Consider the following 24285-nt stretch of genomic DNA (forward strand, 5'->3'; position numbering starts at 1 on the left):
CTTGCTAATAGATAGCCTACTACTCAGGGTGTCCTTTAATGTTGATCCCAAAATATGGTGATTTACTAACCTGGCTCAGATCCCTCTTTCTTTTGCAAAATCGCTGTCCCACCTTCTTCCAAGCAAATAACTTGATATTCCATTACTTCATTCTTGTCCATATTTATTTTTTGTTGAATGAGATTTTTGTTGAAGAAGGTGAATTATGTACTTACTGCGCTAACCATTCTTTTGAGCACGGTAAGAAAATCACTTACTGCGGTTACTGCCGGCAGTAACTATTCTCGTTCCCAGTGGGTTGGGCAGTAACCATTTTCCCGCTAGGAACGGAAATAGTAACCATTCGGTTACTACAGTAAGTCCCTGGAACACACCCTTCATGACAACCTGGTTTGTCACTGTTTCATGCAAAAACAGCGGTTGAGCTCAACCACACCGAGTGGTTGAGCTCAAACAGTCTCTTTGGTTGACGCGAAAAAAGGCCTTTATATCACGGAACTAGTTTATGCTCTCATAACATCAAATTCAACAACACATGTAAGTGTGTCTTTTCATTTCTGACTTTCATATAGGCCTAATAAAGTAGCCTAGTAACTCAACTTCAATTCAAACTCATTTGGTAAATTTGCTGGGATTGAGCATGTAGGGCCTGAAGGAAAACACTGACAGAATAAAAGTAGCACTATTAGACTCCTTATATTATTCTCTTACAAATATAAAGGATGTTTTTTTCACAGTCCTTTCCCTGATGTAGGCCTAGCCTATTTCTTTGATCTGTTTGTTTACCTATTGACACTTTTATTTCTTCTTTCTTAAGTGGCTTTCTTGCATTTTTTACTAGGCAAGAAGCTTCTGATGTGAGATTTCAGTTTAAATGTTAGATAAAAATATCCCAGCCTATTATTTAAAATGATTTTAAAAAAAGGGTGACAAAGGAGTCTAATTGCACCAGCAGCAGCATTTCAAAAGAGGGTAAAATTCTAGTTTGGCTAATTTTTGCTATCTTGAAAAGGGGTTAGGTTTGGAAAACAAAACTTTCAGGGACAGGTCTACAAACTAAAGTGTGTTATGGGAAGGTATTTTGAAATACCTACCTCTACTCCTTCTTGCTCTAGAGGACCCTGGGTTAAATTCTAGTTTTGCCAGGCTACTCATAGCTATCTTGGAAAGGGCTTAGGTTAGGAAAATGGGCAAATATAGACAAACGATATATACAAAATAAAAAAGGTTCTTAAGCAATAAAAATTTCTAGGGTAATTTAAAATATAGAGCATATTTCTTTTAATCAGATTATCATGTGTGCTTCCAATGTTATCCTCATTTTGAATCATTTAAATGCTATTTTCATCTAACAATTGTAGACCAAATGCTTTTAGAACATTAATAAACATTTAGACCAAATGCTTTTCATGAGTCAAGATGGAGCAAGTATGTTCCTCCTCCCAAAATTTCTTTTTTTTTAGTTTAATGTCATTCTCTCAGCAGCCCCCTTGAAGGCTATTCTGGGAGACCACACTGCTTGCCCATGATGATAAAAATAGTTCAAATAGGGAACTTCCAAATATCCAGTATCTTTTATTGTTTTTTTTTTCACTGTAATAGAAGGATATTTCTTTATTTGAACTGTTATTTATTTTCCACAAAATAATTTTTTTGAAGAAGAGGTGTGTTAAACCAAGAATGAGCAGAAATAAAGTCACATGATTATCCAAGTCAAAAACTACCACAAATCACCATCAATCAATAAATGAAATGCAAAACTGAGAGAAATTTCAATATGTAACCAGGTGATGCTCAAAACAAGCAGAAATCAATATGAGTGTGGCTGATTTGCCTAGGGGTGGAGTTAAGGAGGGGGAGTCCCCCCTCCAAAAGTTCCGAGTTGTCAGCATGCAGTTCTGACACCTAGGAATTTGGCTTATGTTTTTAGTTCAATTTAGCTTATGTGTTAGCACACTGGATGATTTTATTGTCACATTCTTCATATCCCCTTGTAGAATCAAGCTGTGCCTCCTGAAGATCAGAACATTGTTTGTTCTTTACTGATAAATAATACAACAACAAATGAATTTGGATTGACAGTTTAAAGTACACATACTGATATTTATTTCTTAAAGTGTTTTTAATTTTGGATTAATTAGAGTTAAAAGAATAAGAATGTTCACTTTTCCAGACTTCTGGTAGCTTTTAGCTAGTTCTCATCCCATGGGTGCCCATAATGTAAACTTTCGGGAGGGGAAGGTACATCTGGTCTAATCAGCACTTCCAATGTTTAATATTGACCCCAGCTCTGCACTGTCACATTCATTGAATACTGCCACAAGAGGCCTGGCTGACTGCCACCAAAGTGTCAGAACACCATCAGCATGCTGCCACAGGTTGAGGAAGCAAAATTCCCCTGATTTTGAATTAATTCGAGCCAGTTCTTCATTGCATCAACCAGACTGATGCAGCTTTTTTCTTTCTTGTGAGAACAGATGCTCACACAAATAGTATGCAAGAATTCCTTGTGCCTCCAGGGTGAGTTTTTATGGCACTTGGTATCTACCAAGTGACATATAGCAATTGCAAATTCTGTTGGTCTATTGGTCCTGATTTTGCTAGTTTAGGCCCTTCTAGATAAGCTAGGGCAATGAAATTTTGCAGGCATATCAGAGACCAGACCAATTAAATTATAAGTAGTTTTTTCCCTGTTTTGACTATCTGGGGAGGGGTGAATGGGGGGATGGTTAATTTGGAATTTTTTTTAAAAATGAGGTATTTTTAACTCATCACTAATGAGTGATCAGATCTTAAGTAAATTTGATATTTAGAAAAATATCGTGTCTCAGAGCTCATAATTTTGAATCCCGATTGGATCCGATGACATTGGGGGGAGTTGGAGGGGGAAACCCAAAATCTTGGGAAATGCTTAGAGTTGAGGGATTAAGATGAAACTTGGTGGAAAAATAAGCACAAGGCCTAGATACATCATTGACATAACCATAACAGATTTACTCTCTTTGGGGAAGGGTTAGTTCTGAAAAATTAGGAAAAATTAGGTATTTTTAACTTCTTCTCTTTTTCAGAAGATGTGGGGTTTTCACTATTCAGTCCTTTTCCTTTTGACTCACTCTGTGAGATGGACAGAGCTACTGAGTTCGTTTGCCCTTATTTATCTTGAATCTGCTCAAATTTCTTGCAGTAAAGCTTTTGAATCTAGGAGTTGAATTATAGGAGAATATATATAGATTTCTTTGCTCTGTGTGCAGAATGGTCAGCAAGACTCTTGGCTGATAGTGAAATTTTGTGGTGTTTGAAGCATTTTAAAATTTTACATTACAGAGTATACTGTGTAGACGTCAGCATATTACATTCACATAGGCAATGGTCAATTGTTTCATTTTTAAGATTACAAGACCTGCAAAGGGGGGGGAAGAGGGAACTTCACCACTTGAATGAGGGAACTGATGTGAAGACGTCTGAAATTTAGCCCATTTGATCCAGACCAAATTATGTGATAAATCTTAGAAAGGGAATAGGGGAAAGGTGACAGTGTTGAACTGTTCTTATTTAACAGTACCTCTGGTAGTCTCCAGTGATAAATGCCTCTATTTGGGATTGGTCTCCCACTTGGCTGGTCAATATTTAAAGTATTTTGCAATTTCATCTGCCTTATTGTTACCAAATATACCCAAGTGGCTTAGAATATACTGGAGATAAGTTGTTATAAATCTTAAAGCAAGATTATCAATAATCTTAAAACAATCGAACGTGTCAATATCAATCTTATACTGAGAAGCTGTAGAAAGCTGCTCTAGGCTTGATAAAGAAGGAGAATAAAATATAATATTTTTAAAATTAACAATAATAAATTCATTAACTGTGTGGAACTCTAATGCCATGATTATGGTGTTTAACTCAGCAGACATTACAGATGTGTTATCATGTAATCTCTCACCCAAAGTAATATTATGTAAACTCTCCACTAATAAACTAAACTCTCCACTTGCCACTTTCTCATTGATTTTGGACCCATTAACAAAAATTTGGAAATGGTTATTATATAATATTTTATGGAGTTTGGCAAATTTTTTTTCTGTATAAAAGCAATGGGGGTTAGTTCTCTAGTCCATATTCATTTGCAATGCCTCTAAACAGATGAATTTCTTAACCAGTTATGCAGGGTTTGAGAGTTATTGGCTTCAATTTTTTAAGATAATTAATTAGAAAAAACCTTCTTCTTTTGTTTATTGGTGATAGTCCACTCTCTGTAAGCAGAAACTTAGTATTTGTTGGTTTCCTAAGACCAAATATGAGATGGATTATATCATTTTGTGTTGTTTCAATTTTTTGCTTATTGGTCTTTGCACAAGCACCCTAAATTATGAGGCCATAATCTATATGGGGTCTTATGTGTGATTTATAAAATTGGAGTAATTTTTTCTCATTACAGCCCCAAGGTGTGTCCTAGTTTTTAACATTTTTGGGCATTGGATTGGTTTTGGCTTGTTGGGATTGTGGGGTTTCCTTTGTCCAAAAAGGAATATCTGATCTAGGTTATGATTTTCATCTCTTAGTGTGAATAAGAAAGACTTGCTTAACTTTTGGAATCTCGTTTACCCAATTGGGTTACATCAGCAACTGGGATTGGGTTACCAGTTTTGTCAGAGAGCCCCTGTTTTAGATCCTGAATAGGAATTTCTGGAGGGACGTTGTACACTACTATTTTAGCTGGGTTTTGGGTCCATCTGCTGATCTAGAATCTTGGAGGGCTATTAGGAGAGATCCATCATGGTTAATGTTTAATGAGAACATTGATTTTAACATTTTTGAAAATTGCAACCCTTAATAGAGCTATGTTTTTATGGCACTTGGTATTAACCAAGTGACATATAGCAGTCGCCAATTCTGTCGGTCTGTCTGTCAGTCTGTCTGTCAGTCCTGGTTTTGCTACTTTAGGCACTTCCAGGTAAGCTAGGACGATGAAATTTGGCAAGCGTATTAGGGACCGGACCAGATTAAATTAGAAATAGTCGTTTTCCCGATTTGACCATCTGGGGGGGGGGAGTGGGGGCCCGGTTAATTTGCAAGAAATAGAAAAAATGAAGTATTTTTAACTTATCAGCGGGTGATTGGATATTAATGAAATTTGATGTTTGGAATGATATTGTGTCTCAGAGCTCTTATTTTAAATCCCGACTGGATCTGATGACATTGGGGGGAGTTGGAGGGGGAAAACCTAAAGTCCCGGTTTTGCTATCTTAGGCACTTCCAAGTAAGCTAGGACGATGAAATTTGGCAAGTGTATCAAGGACCGGACCAGATTAAATTGGAAATAGTCGTTTTCCCGATTTGACCATCTGGGGCGGGGGAGTGGGGGCCAGTTAATTCGGAAAAATAGAAAAAATGAAGTATTTTTAACTTATGAGCGGGTGATTGGATCTTAATGAAATTTGATGTTTGGAATGATATTGTGTCTCAGAGCTCTTATTTTAAATCCGGACTGGGTGTGATGACGTTGGGGGGAGTTGGAGGGGGAAACCTAAAATCTTGGAAAACACTTAGAGTGGCGGGATCGGGATGAAACTTGATGGGAAAAATAAGCGCAAGTCCCAGATGCATGATTGACATAATCGAAACTGATTTGCTCTCTTTGGGGTAGTTGGGGGGGGGGGGAGTAATTCTTAAAAATTAGAAAAATGAGGTATTTTCAACTTACGAACGGGTGATCGGATCTCAATGAAATTTGATATTTAGAAGGATATCGTGTCTTAGAGCTCTTATTTTAAATCCCGACCGGATCTGGTGATGGGGCAGGGAGTTGGGAGGGGGAAACCTAAAACTTGGAAAACACTTAGAGTGGAGGGATCGGGATGAAACATGGTGGGAAAAATAAACACGGTCCTAGATAGATGATTGACATAAAAGGAAAGGATCCGCTCTCTTTTGGGTAGTTGGGGGGGGGGGTATTTCTGAAAAATAAAGAAAAATGAGGTATTTTTAACTTACGAACAGGTGATCGGATCTCAATGAAATTTGATATTTAGAAGGATATCGTGGCTCAGAGCTCTTATTTTAAACCCGACCGGATCTGGTGACATTGGGGGGGGGAGTTGGGAGGGAGAAACCTAAAAATTGGAAAACACTTAGAGTGGAGGGATCGGGATGAAACGTGGTGGAAAAAAAACACGAGTCCTAGATACATGATTGACATAACTAGAACAGATCCGCTCTCTTTGGGGTAGTTGGGGGGGGGGGTTAATTCTGATAAATTAGAAAAAATGAGGTATTTTTAACTTACGAACGGGTGATTGGATCTCCATGAAATTTGAGTTTTAGAAGGATATCGTGTCTCAAAGCTCTTATTTTAAATCTTGACCGGATCTGGTGACATTGGGGGAAGTTTGGGGTGGGGAAACCTAAAATGATGTGAAACGCTTAGATTGGAGGGATTGGGATGAAACTTGGTTGGAAAAATAAGCAGAAGTCTTGCATACGTGATTTATATAATTGGAATGGATCCGCTCAATTGCGGGGGGGGGGGGTAATTCTGAAAAATAAGAAAAATGACGTATTTTTAACTTACGAAGGAGTGATCGGAGCTTCATGAAACTTCATATTTAGAAGAAACTCGTAACTCCGATATCTTATTTTTAAATCTCAACCGGATCAGGTGTAATTGGGGGGGGGGCAGTTGGGGGGACCAGAAATCTTAGAAAATACTTAAAGCGGTGAGATCAGGATGAAACTGGAATGGAAGAATAGAAACCTGTCTAAGATACGTGACTGACATAACTGGACCGGATCTGCTCTCTTTGGTGGAATTGGGGGGGGGGGGGTAATTTTGAAAATTGAGGTATTTGTAACTTACGAAAGGGTGACCAGATCTTAATGAAATTTGATATTTAGAAGGATCTTGTGCTTTAAAGTTTTAGGTTAATGCTATATTGCTATAAACATTGTACATTAAAATGAACAGCGCTATCAAAACTGTACCGTGTAGTAGTTCTATATTAATGTACACAACGTATATTAATTGTAGCGTACATTAGAGTTTACATTTGTAAGCTTTTTAGTCAATCTCGTCTTCCAGAGTATGAATTTTTTGCCGGATTGAAGGTTTCTCGTATTGAAATGTTTTAATAATGTTTTAATGAAATGTTTTTAATAGTGTGTTTTAATAACACTGACATAGTTTTATTCTCCTTTTTGTATTTTGAATACTTCGACAAATTTTTCGTCAAATGCTTCGAAATACTTGGGTATTTTTTTTATGTCAAATGCTTCGAAACGCTTCGACGAATTTTTGTCAAATGCTTCGAAATACTTGGACGATTTTTTTGTCAAATACTTCGATGAATTTTTTGTCAAATACCTCGAAATACTTGGACGATTATTTTTTTCAAATTCTTTGAAATACTTTGACGAATTTTTTGTCAAATACTTCGAAATACTTGGACGATTTTTTTCCACCTTTAGTAAATAAATCAACGTAAACGAGGAAAACAGAATGAAAAGTGGATGAGAAGTAGGGCTGATGGTGTAGCTATATATGTCACATCCGCGAAATGTGTTTCTGTTGTTTCGCTGGCTGTTGGCTTTCTAATTAGGTTTTTGTCTGTTTTAGTGCAACTAATCCCACGTCTGCTACTTTTGTGTCTTTTTAAATGTCAGTGTGAACCAAGTCTCAATTTTCCATTGTCAGTATTCTACATTTGGTACTTTGATTTAGTCCAGTCCGCTTGGTACTTTGTAGTAGTGTCTTAATAAAAAGCCGAATTTATTCCTGTTCTTCCCTAAGTTTACAAAATCAAAAATTTATTATAAACCTATTGTTTTTGTTTCTTTTGTTTTTGTTTTTTTTATGAGACAGAAAAATCATGCCAAAAATTCATATCCGAGAGATACAGCAGTTTATGTATACCATCTCAAATTTCTTTCTACAGTTTATCCGCGGTTTTTTTTTATGCTTTTATTTTATTCTTTTTGTAAATGTTATTTGTTCATTGCTTCTTAGGTTTCCTGGCTTTTGTAAACAATTTTTTATTTGTCGATCTTATTTATTACTCCCTAGTTTTATTGTCACTTTGTATCCCAGTCTCTAAACAACGAACAATATTTATTCCAGTTCTTCCCCAAGTTTATAAAATTAAAAATTGCCTCATTAATTAAAAAGGGGATCTAAGGACTTATAGGATTAAAATATTTCTACGCAAGTTTCCAGATATTTTGAATTGGGCAATATCTGCGAGGAGAAATTTCTTCGAGCGAACTGTCTAATTTGTATTATATCTCTATGAATCTTCCATTTTATTACCTCCATCAAGATTTTTTTCTACTCTTTATGTGTGGAACATCTCTTAAAATATAATATATAGTGACGTATTCGTAGCTGGGAGAATTCACCTTCTTTTTCGATAAATTGGTTATATCGCTAGTACTTACTACTGACATGAAGGTAAAATTTACAAATATGTGTGTGTAAATTTTAATGTTTGTAGAAAAAAAAGTGTGACACTAAGATATTGTTTTAAATGAATAATTTAGTTAAGTAGGAAAAAATAGTGCATTTTTCTACTATTCTTTTTCCCTGGATGAGATAACTTTGTAGATAAATCTTAGTTAGTTATTTTTTTGCCCTTTTTTAATTAGTTTCCGAGAAGTTCTCTAAAAGTAGGAATAATTTTTTCCTGTTTGGGAATGAATATATGTCACAATAAAAAGATGTAATTAGTGATTTGGTCAAACCCTAGAGATCTGATCCAACTAATAAAAAAAACCTAGGAACTTAATTGAACCACTGCGACCCATGTAACCAAAAGGCTAGAGAACAATAGAAAAGGAATAAATGCAAAGTGAAGGGTTTGCGTGGACTAAAATTTTGAAGTTGGGATTAAGGTACTAGAAACTCTTATCACTTACTATGTGACAATGGCTTCACAAATAGAAAAGATGGGGTATGTAAACCTCCCCCCAAAAATTGAAAGATTTCAAGATAATTCGAATAATTTGGAGCTTAAAATTCGTTATTAGCTCTCAGACACCCGTCATTTCTCAAAGTCGGATCAATATTGAGCTGGGTGTCCAAATTTAAAAGCTTAGAGAATATACGCCTGAATGTGTTTGAGCTTGGATGTATTTTTCCAATAAAGAAATATGATAATGTTTCTCAGAATAGAACTGTAACTCCTAGCAAATTTAAAGACGTTAATTTCTTTAATTTGAACGATTCAAATTTACTGCCGGAGGCTGCCGCTCTCTCATCTCCTTACAAATTTTTGTAGTATATGATGCATCCTTAAACGCTGGAAAAACCGGATTGAAAAACCAAACATAAAATGATTTTAAGTCATAAGCAAGTTTTTAGTGAATGGCGAATAATATCCCTTTCCAATTTGCGGAGGGGGGGGGGAAGCGGCAGATCACCTCAAATAATTCCTAAAAATGATAATAAAATGATCCTGTCTTTATACATAGACTCTATGATGGACATAATCTTCAACTCTAACTGGGAAAGTATTTCTTTCAACTTAATTGAGAAAAGGAAAATCTTCATCGCATGTCGTATTTGTACTTCGTAATTTTTGCTGATACTCCCTTTTGTGTCTATAGACCTGGTTTTTGCCAGCCAAAGTGCTACCCTTCATCAAACCGTATCTTGCAAGGGTTTTGGTCAGCTTTGTGTTTTTTTTTTTAGGTGAGGTGCTCCAGCATTTTGAACGCTTAGAGTTTAAAATGGGGCTTGAATCGATAATGCTGACGTTGACACGTGCAAACAAGCTTATGCAGTCGAAAAAGCCATGGGAATTGAAGAAGCAGAATAAAATGGACGATGTGTACCTTATCCTAGGAGCTTGTATTGAAACACTCCGGATTGTTGGAACTATTATGCAGCCAATTGTTCCATCGCTATCAAGCAAGCTACTCGGTAAGTGTGTTTTTTTATCCTTTTTTTTTTCAATGGAAGAGTTTTAGGGGACGAAGCAGGTTCAAGTTGGATCTTTAATATTTCTTCCCCAACTTCTGCCATCTTATTTGAACTGAGCCAGTCTTCTTTACTTCTGTAAGACGCAAATCTCACCCTTGGTACCTTTTTATACCAAACACGCAACTCTTTAAGAAAGTTTGTAATAGTTTTACTTGCGATCCAAATTCCAGCAGTTACAACATTCTCACCTTTCTTACAGAGTGAGACGGATTACAGATGGGCATGAATGTTTACCTAGATGGGTGTTTTGGAACTATCAATTGAAAAAACATAGTATAAATCATATGAAAAATGTTGAAGAGACGCCCTCGAAGCATTTTACATATCAAGTTTATAAATCGTGAAAACTTTGAGTGACACAAGGAGAGGCCATGCAAAAGTCAGCACAAAATCCCTGAGCTGCAAATCCAGAAACATAGCCGAATATACCCGAGTATTCAAAATTCATATTTACTGATGCGATATTTCAAAACACTTACCACAAAAATCTAGATTTGGGATTACACGGGGTCAGTCTCCAAGTAAAGAAAAATAAATTACTGGCTATTTTCGGCCATTGAAAATTGCAGGATTTCAATGTTTTCTCCTGAGAATGGTTTATGCCTTTGAGTGATTAAATAAAAAAAAACTAATTTTTTTAACTGAAAGTAAGGAGCGACATTAAAGCTTAAAATGAACAGAAATTACTCCGTATATGAAATGGATTGTCCCCTCCGCAATCCCTCGTTCTTTACGCTAAAGCTTTTAATTGTTTTAAAAAGTAGCATTGTGGCAAAGAGTCAAACTTTAGCGTAAAGAGCAAGGGATTGCGGAGGGGACAACCCATTTCATATACGGAGTAATTTCTGTTCGTTTTTAGTTTTAATGTCGCTCCTTACTTTCAGTTAAAAAAAAACTAGTTTTTTTTATTTAATTTCTGAACGTTTTTGAATTAATGCATGTTTGATTTTGGCTCTCCGCACATAAATTATTGAACTGAAATTTGTATATTAATTTTTTTTTGGCTAAATGGCTTTCTCTTAGTTTTGATCAGACGATTTTGAGAAATAAGGGTTGGGGAAGGAGGCCTAGCTGCCCTCCAAATTTTCGGTTACTTAAAAAGGCTACTAGAACTTTAAATTTTTAACGAACGATTTATTAGTACAAAATATGCGTAACTTAAAAATTAACTTACGTAACAAACTTTTATATTCTTATATTTTTATTATGTGTACGAGGGGGTTTGTACCCTCGTTAATACCTCGCTCTTTACACTAAATCGTAAGTTTTGTCCCAATTCTTTAAGAATGACCCCTGAATCAAAAAGGCCGTAGAATAAATAGTTGAAATTACTAAAAATACTTTAGCATAAAGAGCGAGGTATTTATCTCCTCCTAAATACCTCGGTCTTTATGCTAAAGTATTTTTAGAACCCCTCATATGTGTAATAATCTCTGTTCGTTTTAAATTTCAATGCTATTCCTTATTTTCAATTGAAAAAATGTTTTCATGTTTATTTTTTCATTGTTATTTAATAGTAATGCTAGAAAATCCTGCGCCCTTTTCATTGAATTTTTCTTCCCCCATGACATATTCCTCCAAGGAAATATCCTCCCGCATAGCCCCCCTCCCATCAACCCCACCCCCCAAACCAAAAAATCCCCCTGAAAACGTCTGTACACTTCCCAATAACCATTACTATATGAAAACACTGGTTAAAGTTTGTAACTTGCAGCCCCTCCCCCAGGGATTGTGGGGGAGTAAGTCATTCCCAAAGACATAGTTATTATGGTTTTCGACTATGCGGAACAAAATGGTTATCTCAAAATTTTAATCCGTTGACTTTTAGAAAAAAATGAGCGTGGGAGGGGGCCTAGGTGCCCTCCATTTTTTTTTGATTACTTAAAGGGCACTAGAACTTTTCATTTCCGTAAGAATGAGCCCTCTTGCGACACTCTAGGACCACTTGGTCGATACGATGACCCCTGGAAAAAAAAAAAACACTAAAAAAAAAAAAAAATAAAGACGCACCCGTGATTTGTCTTCTGGCAAAAAATACGAAATTCCACATTTTTTTTTTACATAGGAGCTTGAAATTTTTGCTATAGGGTTCTCTGATACGCCGAATGCGATGGTGTGATTTTCGTTAAGATTCTATGACTTTTAGGGGATGTTTCCCCCTATTTTCCAAAATAAGGCAAATTTTCTAAGGCTCGTAACTTTTGATGAAAAAGACTAAATTAATTGAAACTTATATATTTAGAATCAGCGTGAAAGTTCGATTCTTTTGATGTATCTTTTAGCATCAAACTTCCGTTTTTTAGAGTTTCGTTTACTATTGAGCCGGGTCGCTCCTTACTACAGTTCGTTACCATGAACTGTTTGACTAAGCAAAAAAAAGAGCAGGTTTCTTCAACTGAAATTAAGGATCAACATTAAAACATAAACGAATAGAAATTATTACGTATATAAGGAGGATACCCTTCCGAAATACCTTCTTCTTCACGCTAACGTTATTTAAAATTTTTAAAAAGCTTCTTATTCTAATTTAACGAAGCTTGTTTTTCACTTGTCGTTTGTAAAGGACTGGGATACAAATTCATGCTTTAGCATAAAGAACGAAGTATTTAAGATGGGGCATCCCCCACATCCCACCACTGAAAATTCCCCCATAGAAATTTGCCTCCCCGAAAAATGCATGTTTACTTCCCAATGACAACTGCTATGCGTAAGCAATTGGGGATACGATTTTCTTTTATTAATTAAACGAAAAAAAAAAGTGTTTTTTTAAAGTGAAAGAAAGGAACAACATTATAACTTAAAACGAACAAAAATTAATTCGTATATGAAAGGGGTTGTTCCCTCCTCAACGCCTTGCTCTTAACACTATAGTTTGACTTTTTGTCACAATTCTTATTTTTGAAACACTGAAAACTTTAGCGTATAGAACGAGGCATTGGAGAGGGGATATTCCCTTTTATATACGGAATAAATTCTGTTCGTTTTAAGTTTTAGCGTCACTCCTTATTTTCAGTAAAAAAAAAAATTTTTTGTTTAATTCCTGAACGTTTTTCAAATAATGTAGGTTCGGATTTGGCTTTCCGTACGTGGAAAGCTAAAATGAAATTTGCATATTAATTTTGGCAGATCTGTTTCACATATGAAGGGGCCGGGCCGGACCTGATGTTTTTAATAATTAAGTATTTGTTATTAAAATATTTATAATAATCAATACTACTACTAACAACTCACCGCAACATCAAGCCACCTGAGGCTAACACAGCTACGCACGCTCCTCCATCCCAATCTATTTAAAGCCTCCCTGTTTACAGCCTCCCTGGAAGTTACCATTTCCTTTAAATATTTCTTTATGCCATCCTCCCACTCCAGCCGCAAACAACCTGCTTTCCGTTTAGCCTAGACGGTTGGCCGAAAAGGACAGTCTTTGTAAATTCACCCATTATGGCTCAGGAAAGCGGAATTGAACTACACTTTTCGTATAATCTACTGTTTGGAATACGGTCAGTCAGCTGGGTACCCAGAAAAATCTGTAGGCAATTTCTCTGGAAAACATATAGGAGATTTTGATCCACTTTTCAGAGCGCCCATGATTTTGAGCTATATTTGACCGCTGTCTTCACTTTAGTTTCCAATATTCTAATCTTGGTTTGTAGACTTGTCTTTGTAGTGTTCCGAACTTTTTTTATCTGTGAAAAAACACCCTGAGCCTTCGCTATTCTACTTTTAACGTCTTCACTGCTCCCACCGTCTTTACTAATAACACTTCCAAGGTAAGTGAAGGTATCCACCTGATGAATCTTTGTGTTACCAAACGTCACTTTTGATCTTCATGTATTCCTAGCCTTAGTGACTTAGTCCTCTCAACATTTATTTTCAAACCCATTCTAGAACTCTTAACTCGCAAAACCTCTAAAAGCTCATTCACGTTGCTCACATTTTCATCTAGGATACTTAAATCATCAGCATAATTTAAGTCCAGGAGATTTCTTCCTCTCCATTTGATTTCATGGTCTCCTATTGCCTGTCCTGTGCTTCTTAAGATGAAATCCATATAAAGGAGAATACAATACAAGGATTAAACCTTTACTAAAGATCTTCTATCAACAGTACCGAACGCTTGCTCATAATGCCTCGATAATTACCACACTCACTCTTATCACATCTCTTATACAGTGTTTTAATTAAGGTTTTCCTAAAATTGCTATGTACTGCTATGAGTATGTATTGCTATGAATCATATTCATAATCTTCAGTAACTTATTTCTAACCTTAGAGCCGCCATATTTAAGAAACTCATTTAACATACGATCAGCACATGGAGCTTTGTTATTTTTTAATCCTTTTAGTACTGTTGCTAATTCTCCCTGACAAAAACAAATCTTTCTTCACTTTTAAGATATAAAAAAATTTATTTTCTTCTATATCTTTTCCTACAACTCTTTCTCGGTTTAGCACAATGTCAAAATGTTCTACTCACCTCTCTTTGACTCTTTCCTTATCCTAATTGTGGCGCCGTTCCTATCTTTAACTGGGACAAGTACAGATTGACTACTCCCTCTCAATTTTTTGACACGCCAGTACAGTATTTTACTAATATGCCATCTAGCTGCATCTTCAGGATCTTCGGTAATTTTTTCCATGGTATCCGCTTCACACCTCCTTCGTTCATATTTTAACGCTTTCTCAACCTTCTCTACATTCCTTAGTTTTCATATGATCTATCACTCAACCAGGCCCCTTCCCCTCTTTATTGAACATAAAGCCTTTCCACTAATATCCCTAGGTGCAGTCCTAAGTTTTATCCCTAAGACACCATCAGCAAGCTCGTAAATGGTTTTCCTGAAATTATTCTATTTATCTTCCACCTTGTCAAATTTTAAACTCTTTAGTGTGGTATTCAACTGTTCCTGAAAAGTTTCTCTCAAATTCTCATCCTGGAGTCCACTAACATAATAAATTACCGGGAGGTTGTTACCCTTCCGAAATTTCAGCTTTAAATTAACCCTAGACACTATCAGATGTTGATATTTACTTTTAACATCAATGACAGCACTCCTGTATAGCCTAGTAACTTGATCCTGTCAGTCTTCGGTTTTCAATAACATCAAGAAACCTTGTTGTCTTACCATCCCGACAATACCGTGTTAACTTATGGACCATTTAATGTCTAATACCGTATTGGTCATAACTGGATTTTTATACCTACACAATTGCAACAGTCTGCAGCCATTGCTGTTTTCTTTTCCTACACCAAATTTACCTTGGATAGGATACCATCTATTGCTATTTCTACCGACCAGGGTGTTAAAATCTTAATAAAATATAATATTTCTACCAGGGACACTGTCCCTTTGCTCCTGTAATTGTAAATAAAATTCAGCTGAGTCACTACCATTTTCGTCAGTCGGCTGTGCATGGACATATACTACGATAACGGATACCCTGAACTTTATTGTCATAAAACGAGCAATTAGTACTCTATTATTAATACCTTCCCAGCCTAAACAAGAATTAGCAGCTTCCTTATTCATCATGAGCCCTACTCCTTGTCTATGTATTACATCCTTCCTGCCTCAGAAAATAAATTCTTCATCACCTAATGTGCATATGAGTTCTGAAACTCCTAACAAGTCCAGTTCGAGCTGTCTGAATTTGTCAGTCAAAACGTTGATACGAGAGTTATTTTTGAACGTCGAAACATACCAAGTTCCAATTGTCATATTCTTTAAATCATTGAAATTATTTTGCCCTCAAGAAAAGCAATGGTCATGGATACCAGTGCAGAATGGGGGCCAACGCATCTTCCCAAATCTACACTGAAGTGCGTAAACCGGCTTAGAACCGGACACCAAGAAGTCCCAGGGATCTTCAGTATGAATGGAGGCTATGCACAATCCTGGACCCATTCTTTGTCACAACATGGTTTACAGCACTTGACGATGCTCTTCTATCAACAAGAGTCAAAATTCTGCACAGACAGTCTCAAGCTTATTACATCTGACTCATTATATATTCATGCCTGCTAATATTATGCTACTACGGGGAGGTAACCCATAGTAGATAAATTAGCTAAAAAGAGAGTTTTCTGCCCGAAAACGCCCACCAAAACTGACCAATCCCGGAATTTTTGTCCATTAATCAGAATCCTGCGCGAAGGATGTGTTGTTAATTTCAATACAGTAATCTTTTTATGAAATTTAATAGAAAAAACAAGTTTTTAACTAAAAGTAAGGACCTACATTAACACTTCAAATTAACAAACTTTCTCGATATATGAGGGGGCTTCCATATCTTAAGCCCATCTCTCTTTACGCTAAAGTTTGACTTCTTTCCCAATTCTTTAAGAAAGACTTCATAAACATTAGGGCCGTTTAATTAGAATAAAAGGCTTTGTCAAAGTAATATATACGTTAGTTTAATGAACAAGGGATTTGGGCGGGTGCAGCCCCCAATCATATATGGACTAATTTTTGTCTTTTTCAATGTTGTTCTGTACTTTAATTTGAAATGAAGTTTTGATGTTGCTCCTTACTTTCAGTTGAAGAAACTTTTTTATAATTTAATTTGTGATCGCTTTTAATAACACCGAGAAATTTGGCTCCCCGCCCCCTCCGTGAAAAATTCCTTCACCAACGGAAAAATTCCACCGTAGAAAGTTGTTTTCACGTAAAAATGTCCTTCCCCCATTCCAGGGAAATTCCCCCAAGACAATTCCATTCTAGCTGAAGATTCCACGCACAAAATTTCTTGCAGGTGATCTGGGATGAAAAGTTTTTCTTATGGCACTTTCATTTGAAAAAGACTTTTTTTTTTCAAATTATTTTTAAAATCATGCCGGTAATCCCCTTCTCGGCGAATACGGTTCCCAGCAAAAAGGTGTTTTCTGGTAAAGGTTTTTTTTTTGGGGGGGGGGGCACAAAAGAAACTTTAAAAAAACGCATAAAAAAGTGAAATTGATTTCTGGGAATATTTCTGGTCTACGCTGTTATTATGAAAGTATAGAATAACACTAAACCCCAAAATGATCAGAATTTATTCCGTAGAGGAGAAGGACTGTCCCTTCTTCATCCGTACCTCCACCTCAAGGTCGCAGAAACTTTGGAGTGTGCTCAGTGGAGTAGAAAGTGTGAGTTTTTTTTAACCGAAATTTTAGCCCACTACGCCACTGCGCGTGTGGGCTGTTCTAACAGACAACAAGCTGAACGTAATCGGTGAAATCAGGCTCCAATTCGGGTTTTTAGCCTGTTGATAAAAAAGGTTCTGACTAGAACTGATTTGTAACAAATGATGAAAGGTTTCTTTAAAAAAAAATATTGCGGAATCGAACTGAACTTTTACCCTGTCGGCATTATGGTTTGTTCAATTTCAGGAATTAGATGAAATTCTTGATTGTGTTCTACGTTCTTCTTACTAAACAACTCTAGAAAATCTATTCGATAAAATATTTTCCCTCGCTCGGAAAAGAAAACTATATTGTAGGAAGATTAGGCGAGAAAAATTGTATTTGGACAAATTACTAATGTCTCTGTTGAAGTTGAAGGCCATGCTTTTGAAAGTGAAAATATGAATTAGTTTTGTCCAGTTTTCACAAATTTGTTTGTAATTTAGTATTATTGTTTTATCTATTTGTTTTGATGAATAGTTTTCTCTCAAAATATTTCTTTTAAAATCGACTGGTGAAATTTCTTCTGCATTATGGAATTTATCGTCCTCTGTAGGACATTTTTTTTTTCGTGTGGAAGCTACCTAGCCACTCAAAGGTGGTCAATGGTAGATGAAAACAGGCTAACCCTTATGCGGTTGTTTGTGACAGTAGATCTTCCAAGGATGGTGCCACCTTCATGTCGCTATTTGTCTCCAGTTCTTACGATTGATATTACGAATAAAAATATGGTCAATTTGTCCTAAGAACATTTATAACCTTTCTTTACAATTATAATTTTTTATTCTGAGAGAGCAGGCTGATTTTTATGTCTATTCATCTTCATTTGCTGAAGTTGTCGGTGACTTTGTTGAAACGATAGGTCTGGGCTGAATAGAGTCTAGGTATTTTCGGTTTATTACTCCTCTCTGACTAAAATTATAATGACCAATGGGGAGTTGCCAAAATAAAAATATAAAAATCATATAGTTTAGATTGAACTGCATTGATCATAACAATAGTTGGGGCAATGTACTGTTCATCAGAAAAAAGATTTATTAAACTGTAATACACCGAAAGTTAACTATAATGAAAGATCTGCTTTTCTTTTAAAGTGGCTGATGTAAAAAGGCTAATATAAAAAAATCTGATATATCATTCCTGATATAAGGAAATATAGAAAATCAAGCCTGACATTATTTTTTTGTTTTAATTCAAAAGACCTATTCAGTGATGTAAAACTGGTTTGGATTCCCATATGAAACTGTTACTTGAAAAAATTCTATGAAATGTGGAAAAATTATGGCTCGTTATTTGATATTGACGTATTGAATGGATGACGATATCAATTTTTTAGTCTGCTTATTTGTTTTTAATCAAAATATATGTATTCAGTGTTGCATGCAACACCCACAATATGTTGTAACTTGTGCATCAAGAAGCATCGCAATCAGCTTTAGCACCTTCATAAACAACGCACTATCAAGTTTTAGAGGATTTTGTTCTTGAACTCTTTACGACGTTATGTCTTCAATGGGTTTGAATAATATTGACATACTGATAGAGACTATGTCAGTGATGAAGATAAGTTATGTGAAAGGGGTATACGCTCACTTTGCGAAGCGAAGTTGTTGAATTCATAATCTAGATTATGAACTCACGATCCCAATTGTCGGTGGAAAAACATATTCCTGATCTAGATCATTAATGAAATGGCTAATTCACAAGCCAGGTTATGCATTTAGAATTCAGTATGTCTTGAGAAATTTTGCCTGTTTCTGGAGAATTGTTGCCGTAATCAACATACAGCTGACTATGTTTTACTTCAAAGACAGCGACATATTATTCAGTTGCGACGCTCTGCATGTTGTTATGAGAGAGAAAAAAGTTATAGATAATTACAAAATTTGTTTCACTTCTTTAAGTCTTCATCTTAAAAAAATATCGTCTTCGAAATTATCGTCGTCAAATTGTCCTAATCTAATCTGGTGGATAATTGTTGTTGAAAGTTTTCAACTAGGGAAATCACAGTTTCTTGGTAATTAAATAATCCTTGAATCCTGCTGTAAATTTATTTTGCTACCCGCCAAATTAAGTATTCATAAGTCTTCTTGTTTTGTAGACTATTTAATTTATTTCTGGAAATTTGCATGCTTGAAAAACATAATGTTCTTTCATTTTTGTGTGTCTCCTACATAAATAACTGTTATTTTACTAAGTTTTATCATTATTTTGTGTTTCTTTTTATCCGACAAAATATCATTGTTTTGCCAGCCATTGTAATTTTTTTTTTTTTTTCATTTTCTTGGTCTTCTGATAAACGGTCATTGTAAAATTGTAACTGTCATCAGCAAAGTGCCATTATTTTTATTTTTTAATGCGAAATGTGTCATCACTGTTTGTGGGAAGTGTGAGTACTTGAACTGCCTTTCCCCAGCAGTTTAAGGCCTAGAGGCTGGCTGGTACCAATACGGCTCTTCCCACTCACTCTTGCTCTCTTCTACACAATAGATCTTCATTAACAAACCAGCTCATTTTCCATTGTCTTTTTCATAGTGAAAATGTAATGGAATCACAAGGTAACGTTGATATCCTTTAGAAACTCCAAAATCTCTGAGAAAATCAGAGTTGTAGAACTCATTGATAATGGATATTTAAAGTGTATTTAAAAGTGTTTTTAAAAGTGTATTTTTTTATAATTAAGGCTTAGGACTGGGAACTAGGAATAATTTCAGTTTTACGTCACTAGGAATTTAAAATACCTCACCTAGATCTTGTTGTATTTTCGCACTGATACATAATTTATAGCTTTTGTTTGAGCAAAGCTATTTTAAAACATATTTAGAAGGGTATCTTTGACCATGCACGCAGTATGCACCGTCAGGTACTAAGGGGTGCTATAGGAGAGGTACTGAGCAATATTGCACATATTTTCTGACTTGAAGAATCAACACAGCATTTTTTTTTCAAAATCTTTCGTCTTCATTAAGGTTCTCTTGACCCTGTCTGCATATAAATTTTAATCCGATCTAAAAAAAAATCTGCCTGTTGATTTTCCTAGTTAACGGGTGGAATACCTTTTTTTTGTCCTTTTTTGGGCTCCATTTGACCCAACACATTTTTTGCAATAAGTTCACTTTGGTTCAAGGTCTTACGGCTGTCAGTTTCAAACTTATCTAAGACAACAAATTTGTTTTTGCCTATCAATTGATCTTTAGCAGCCTCCCCAACCCCAGTCAAAATGTATGGTCCCTTAGCCCAAGAACTTAGGATTATGTTTTGAGCTGAACAGAAAAAAGCTTTTTTGCCCTTTTTCGGGCTCCAGCTTTGGGCACATGTCCCCAAAAAGATTTGTTTCTGTCTTAATGTACTCTTGGCCGAAGAACTTACAATCTAAGTATCAAATTGATCACGGATTAAAAGTTTTGGCCCAAATTTATCCGTTCAGTACTGGGAGGCCGAAGGGACTATGGAAAAAAGTTTCAAGCTGAACAGAAAAAGTCGTCCTTTTTGGTGGTACCCTGTTCCCGTACTTCTACAAACCCAATGTGCTTCTGGGTGAAAAGAACGATCCCTGCAAGTTTTTACCCAATCACACCTCCATGTTCAGATTATGTCCATTTTTAATTATTTTATAAAACTATAAACCGATCTGTAAACAATTGGGAATTTTGCATAATCTATAGCGATTGTCCCAGGGCTTATGGGTCATGCCTTTATGTCATTTTTCGGACCTTTGGACGATTTTGAACACACTGGATACAATTTTATCTGATTTCATTGGGGTTCACATGGCAGTTTGCTTAAAGGGCTTCTTAGGAGGGGTGGTTGCCCTCTAATAGTAACCGAAACTCTAAAAAAATTTATACCAGTAGTTACATCAAAAGAATTGGATTGTAATGCTGATTTTATATATATAAGTTTCATCAAGTTTAGTTTTACCCATCAAAAGTTAAGAGCCTGAGAAAATTAGCCTTATTTTAAAAAATAGGGGGAAACAACCCCTAAAAGTAAAATAATCTTAACGAAAATCACACCATCAGATTCATTGCATCAGAGAACCATAATGTTGAAGTTTCAAGCTCATATCTACAAAATGTGGAATTTGTATTTTTTGCCAGAAGATTTTTTGCGTATTTATTGTTTTTTTTTTTGTTTTTTTCCAGGGGTGATTGTATCGACCCAGTGGTCCTAGAATGTCCCGAGAAGGCTCATTCTGACGAAAATTAAAAGTTCTAGAGCCCTTTTTAAATGACCAAAAAAATTGGAGGGCACATTGGCCCCCTCCCAAACTTATATTCTTCCCAAAGTCACCGGATCGAAATTTTGAGATAGACATTTTGTTCAGCATAGTCAAATAACCTAATAATAATGTCTTTCGGGACGACTTATCACCCACAGTCCTCGGGGGAAGGGGCTGCAAGTTAAGAACTTTGAGCATTATTTACATATAGTAATGGTTATTGAGAAGTAGAGGGTCAGGGGGAGGGGCAAGTGGGAGGTTATTTCCACGGAGGACTTCATCACGAGGGAAGATAATTTCTGTGAAGGGGTCCTTGGATTTTCTAACATTATTTAAAATAAAAACAAAGATAAAATAAAGGAAAAAAGTTTTGTCAGCTGGAAGTAAGCTGGGAGCAACATTAAAACGAACAGAAATTATTACGTAAACAAGAGGGTTTTTCCCCTCCACAGTACCTCGCTCTTTACGCTAAAGTTTGACCCTTACTCACAACTCTACTTTTTAAAACATTAAAGAACTTTAGCGTAAATAGCGAGGGGCTTAAGAGGGGAGAACCCCTTTCATATAGGGAATAATTTCTGTTCGTTTTAATTTTTAAAGTTGCCCCTTGTTTAATCTTATTAAGAGTCGATATTTTCTAGGTTGCAGCTATTGCTACATGCCATAAGGCTTATCTTATATTTAAACATCGTGGTTGCAGCTGTTGCCACAGAAAATGAGAAGAAGCCGTCAATTTGGAGTATCCGTGGTTAAAAGTAGGAATTGGGCCTCCACGATCGGTAAAGGGGTTGTTGAGATGAAGTAGGTTGGGCATTTCGGCGGTGTTTGAAACTAGGAAATTATATAGAATATGGTGACGGAATTTTTGGTAATTTGGAAGTAAAGGAAGGGAGGAGTTAGAGTAAGTAATAAAAGTATAAAAAATAATGAGACCGCAGTTCCGGATACTGTATTATGTTAAATGAGCTCCTGTGTATTGTGGACGTGAAATAAGATAAGCAGATGTCTATTATGTGTCGTGAATATTATTTTTGATAAAAGGATAGCTAGTGCTTTTAGAAAAGCTTGACTTGGCCTATTGTTTTAGAAAGGTGAAAGGTGTATTCAGTATATACTTAAGAAGTTAAATTGGTTACTGTAATGATGTTTACCAAACTATCATTAAGTAGGTACAGTTTAGAAAGGAAAATTTTATGGCTGTGCGGAAGAGTGTGCCGACCTATTTTTTGTGCAAAGAGAACTGAGAACTGTCTAAATTGTACAACTCCTTTAGTCCTGAATTTATAAATTATGGATAGGCGTTGATGCAAAAATAGAAAAGCTTTAGTTCTTTATATGAAATTCATATTTTGCGGTTAAAGCTTAGTAGTTGTTTGAATTTGGAGCCATAGGGTTGTGGATTTTGCTCTGTTTATGTTGATTATTTTGATGGATTTTCTTCACGTGAACAGTTTGTGAGAAATGGGAATAAACATTAAAAACTTACTCCGAGAATTACTTGAGAAAACAATGCTACAACTTTTCTGATTGCTAAGCATGATCGTTTATATATATATATAATATATATATATATATATATATATATATATATATATATATATATATATATATATATATGTATAATATATTAGTTCTTCATCACTTTTTCGATGGTTTTTATCTCCGTGGGGCTCTTAGAAAATGTAATTTTTTTAAATCACACCTTATCTACCCATGTAAGTTTTTGCCCAGAAAATTTCTTTTCCGCCAAAAACTAATCCATGCTACCCCCGCCCCTCCTTAGGTAGTGCTCATTTTCACATTTAGCATTTATCTTTTATTGACTAATTCAGTTTTTAGGAACACATTTGTATCTGTGCTTTTCCTATATCACAAAATGTTCCAGGAAAGTCTAAAAGGATTTGTTAATAGCAAGCATAATTATATGTGAAGAAAAAAGGTCTTGACCAGACATCGCAACCATCTCGAGGTTTTCGCTCTTGTAATGTATTTAGCCAGTCTTCAAAATGTATCCTTTTATAAATTTTTTAGTTCGGAAAAACATATTGTCTATTGTCTGCAAATGATTGACTTTTCTTTTCTTTTCTAGATAATGAAGTAACTGGGCAGTAAATTTCGGAAAGTAAATTTCTCTGTATAAGCCTGTTCTCTGTTGCATTCGTCTTTTTGTGTATAGACGCTTATATTTACATAAAAAGACAGTGCAACAGAACTGGTTTCTTATAATTTTAAAGTTTAAATAAAAAAACAAGGGTTCTAAACCTCAAGTTAAATAGAATCTCAGCAAAATTCGCGTATATTTTTTTTGCTCCCCTTTTTATATTTTACTAAGAAAATAGAACCCTCAAAAAAATTTTTAATCAATTTTGCTTCAATTTTTTGCTCATCCTTCACCTAACGAATTTACTGCTCATTGAAGCTGTGCAATTATGTGGCCTCTGCTCCTGCCAAAGAACCTCTTCCTGACTCAACATACAACAACATTTTTTTATTTTATATTTTAATATAAATTTAATCAATAAAATATTGTTTCTTTGTATTCTTGCAAACTGCTTGTTGTTCTTATAGCTAGGGATAGTTCATAGGGACAGAGTACAAGATAGAGAAAATTAAAATAAATACATAACTATGTTTATCAAAACAATTTATGAAGAGCACTTACTATACACGAACAACTATTGTATACTTTCAACTTTAAGCATCCCCTTTTAAGAAGGGGATGCCATGAAGGAAAAGTGATATTGTGGTTATGTTTCAAAAACAGTTTCGACAGACCTATTTTGGGCCCGCCATTTTATATTTGCGGATTAATGCTAAACTTAAAAAATGTAGCTAGGACTTTTTTATATATAGAGTGAACCTGATAAAAGTAGAAAAGGGGATCTTGCTTGTCCAAAAACCGCAATGCCAGGGTTTACTGTATCTATATGC

The 24285-nt window shown here is 35.4% G+C and overlaps 1 long non-coding RNA gene across 1 annotated transcript; it reads left to right on the top strand.

The window, feature by feature from the left end:
* Positions 1 to 236: 236 nt before the first annotated feature.
* Positions 237 to 23893, top strand: LOC136036688 (uncharacterized). Its single transcript, XR_010619768.1, has 3 exons — positions 237 to 537; positions 9680 to 9910; positions 23444 to 23893. It is a non-coding gene; the product is annotated as an uncharacterized LOC136036688 (long non-coding RNA).
* The last annotated feature ends 392 nt before the right edge of the window (positions 23894 to 24285 follow it).

Source organism: Artemia franciscana, chromosome 15 (assembly GCF_032884065.1).
Source record: "Artemia franciscana chromosome 15, ASM3288406v1, whole genome shotgun sequence".
NCBI lineage: Eukaryota > Metazoa > Arthropoda > Branchiopoda > Anostraca > Artemiidae > Artemia > Artemia franciscana.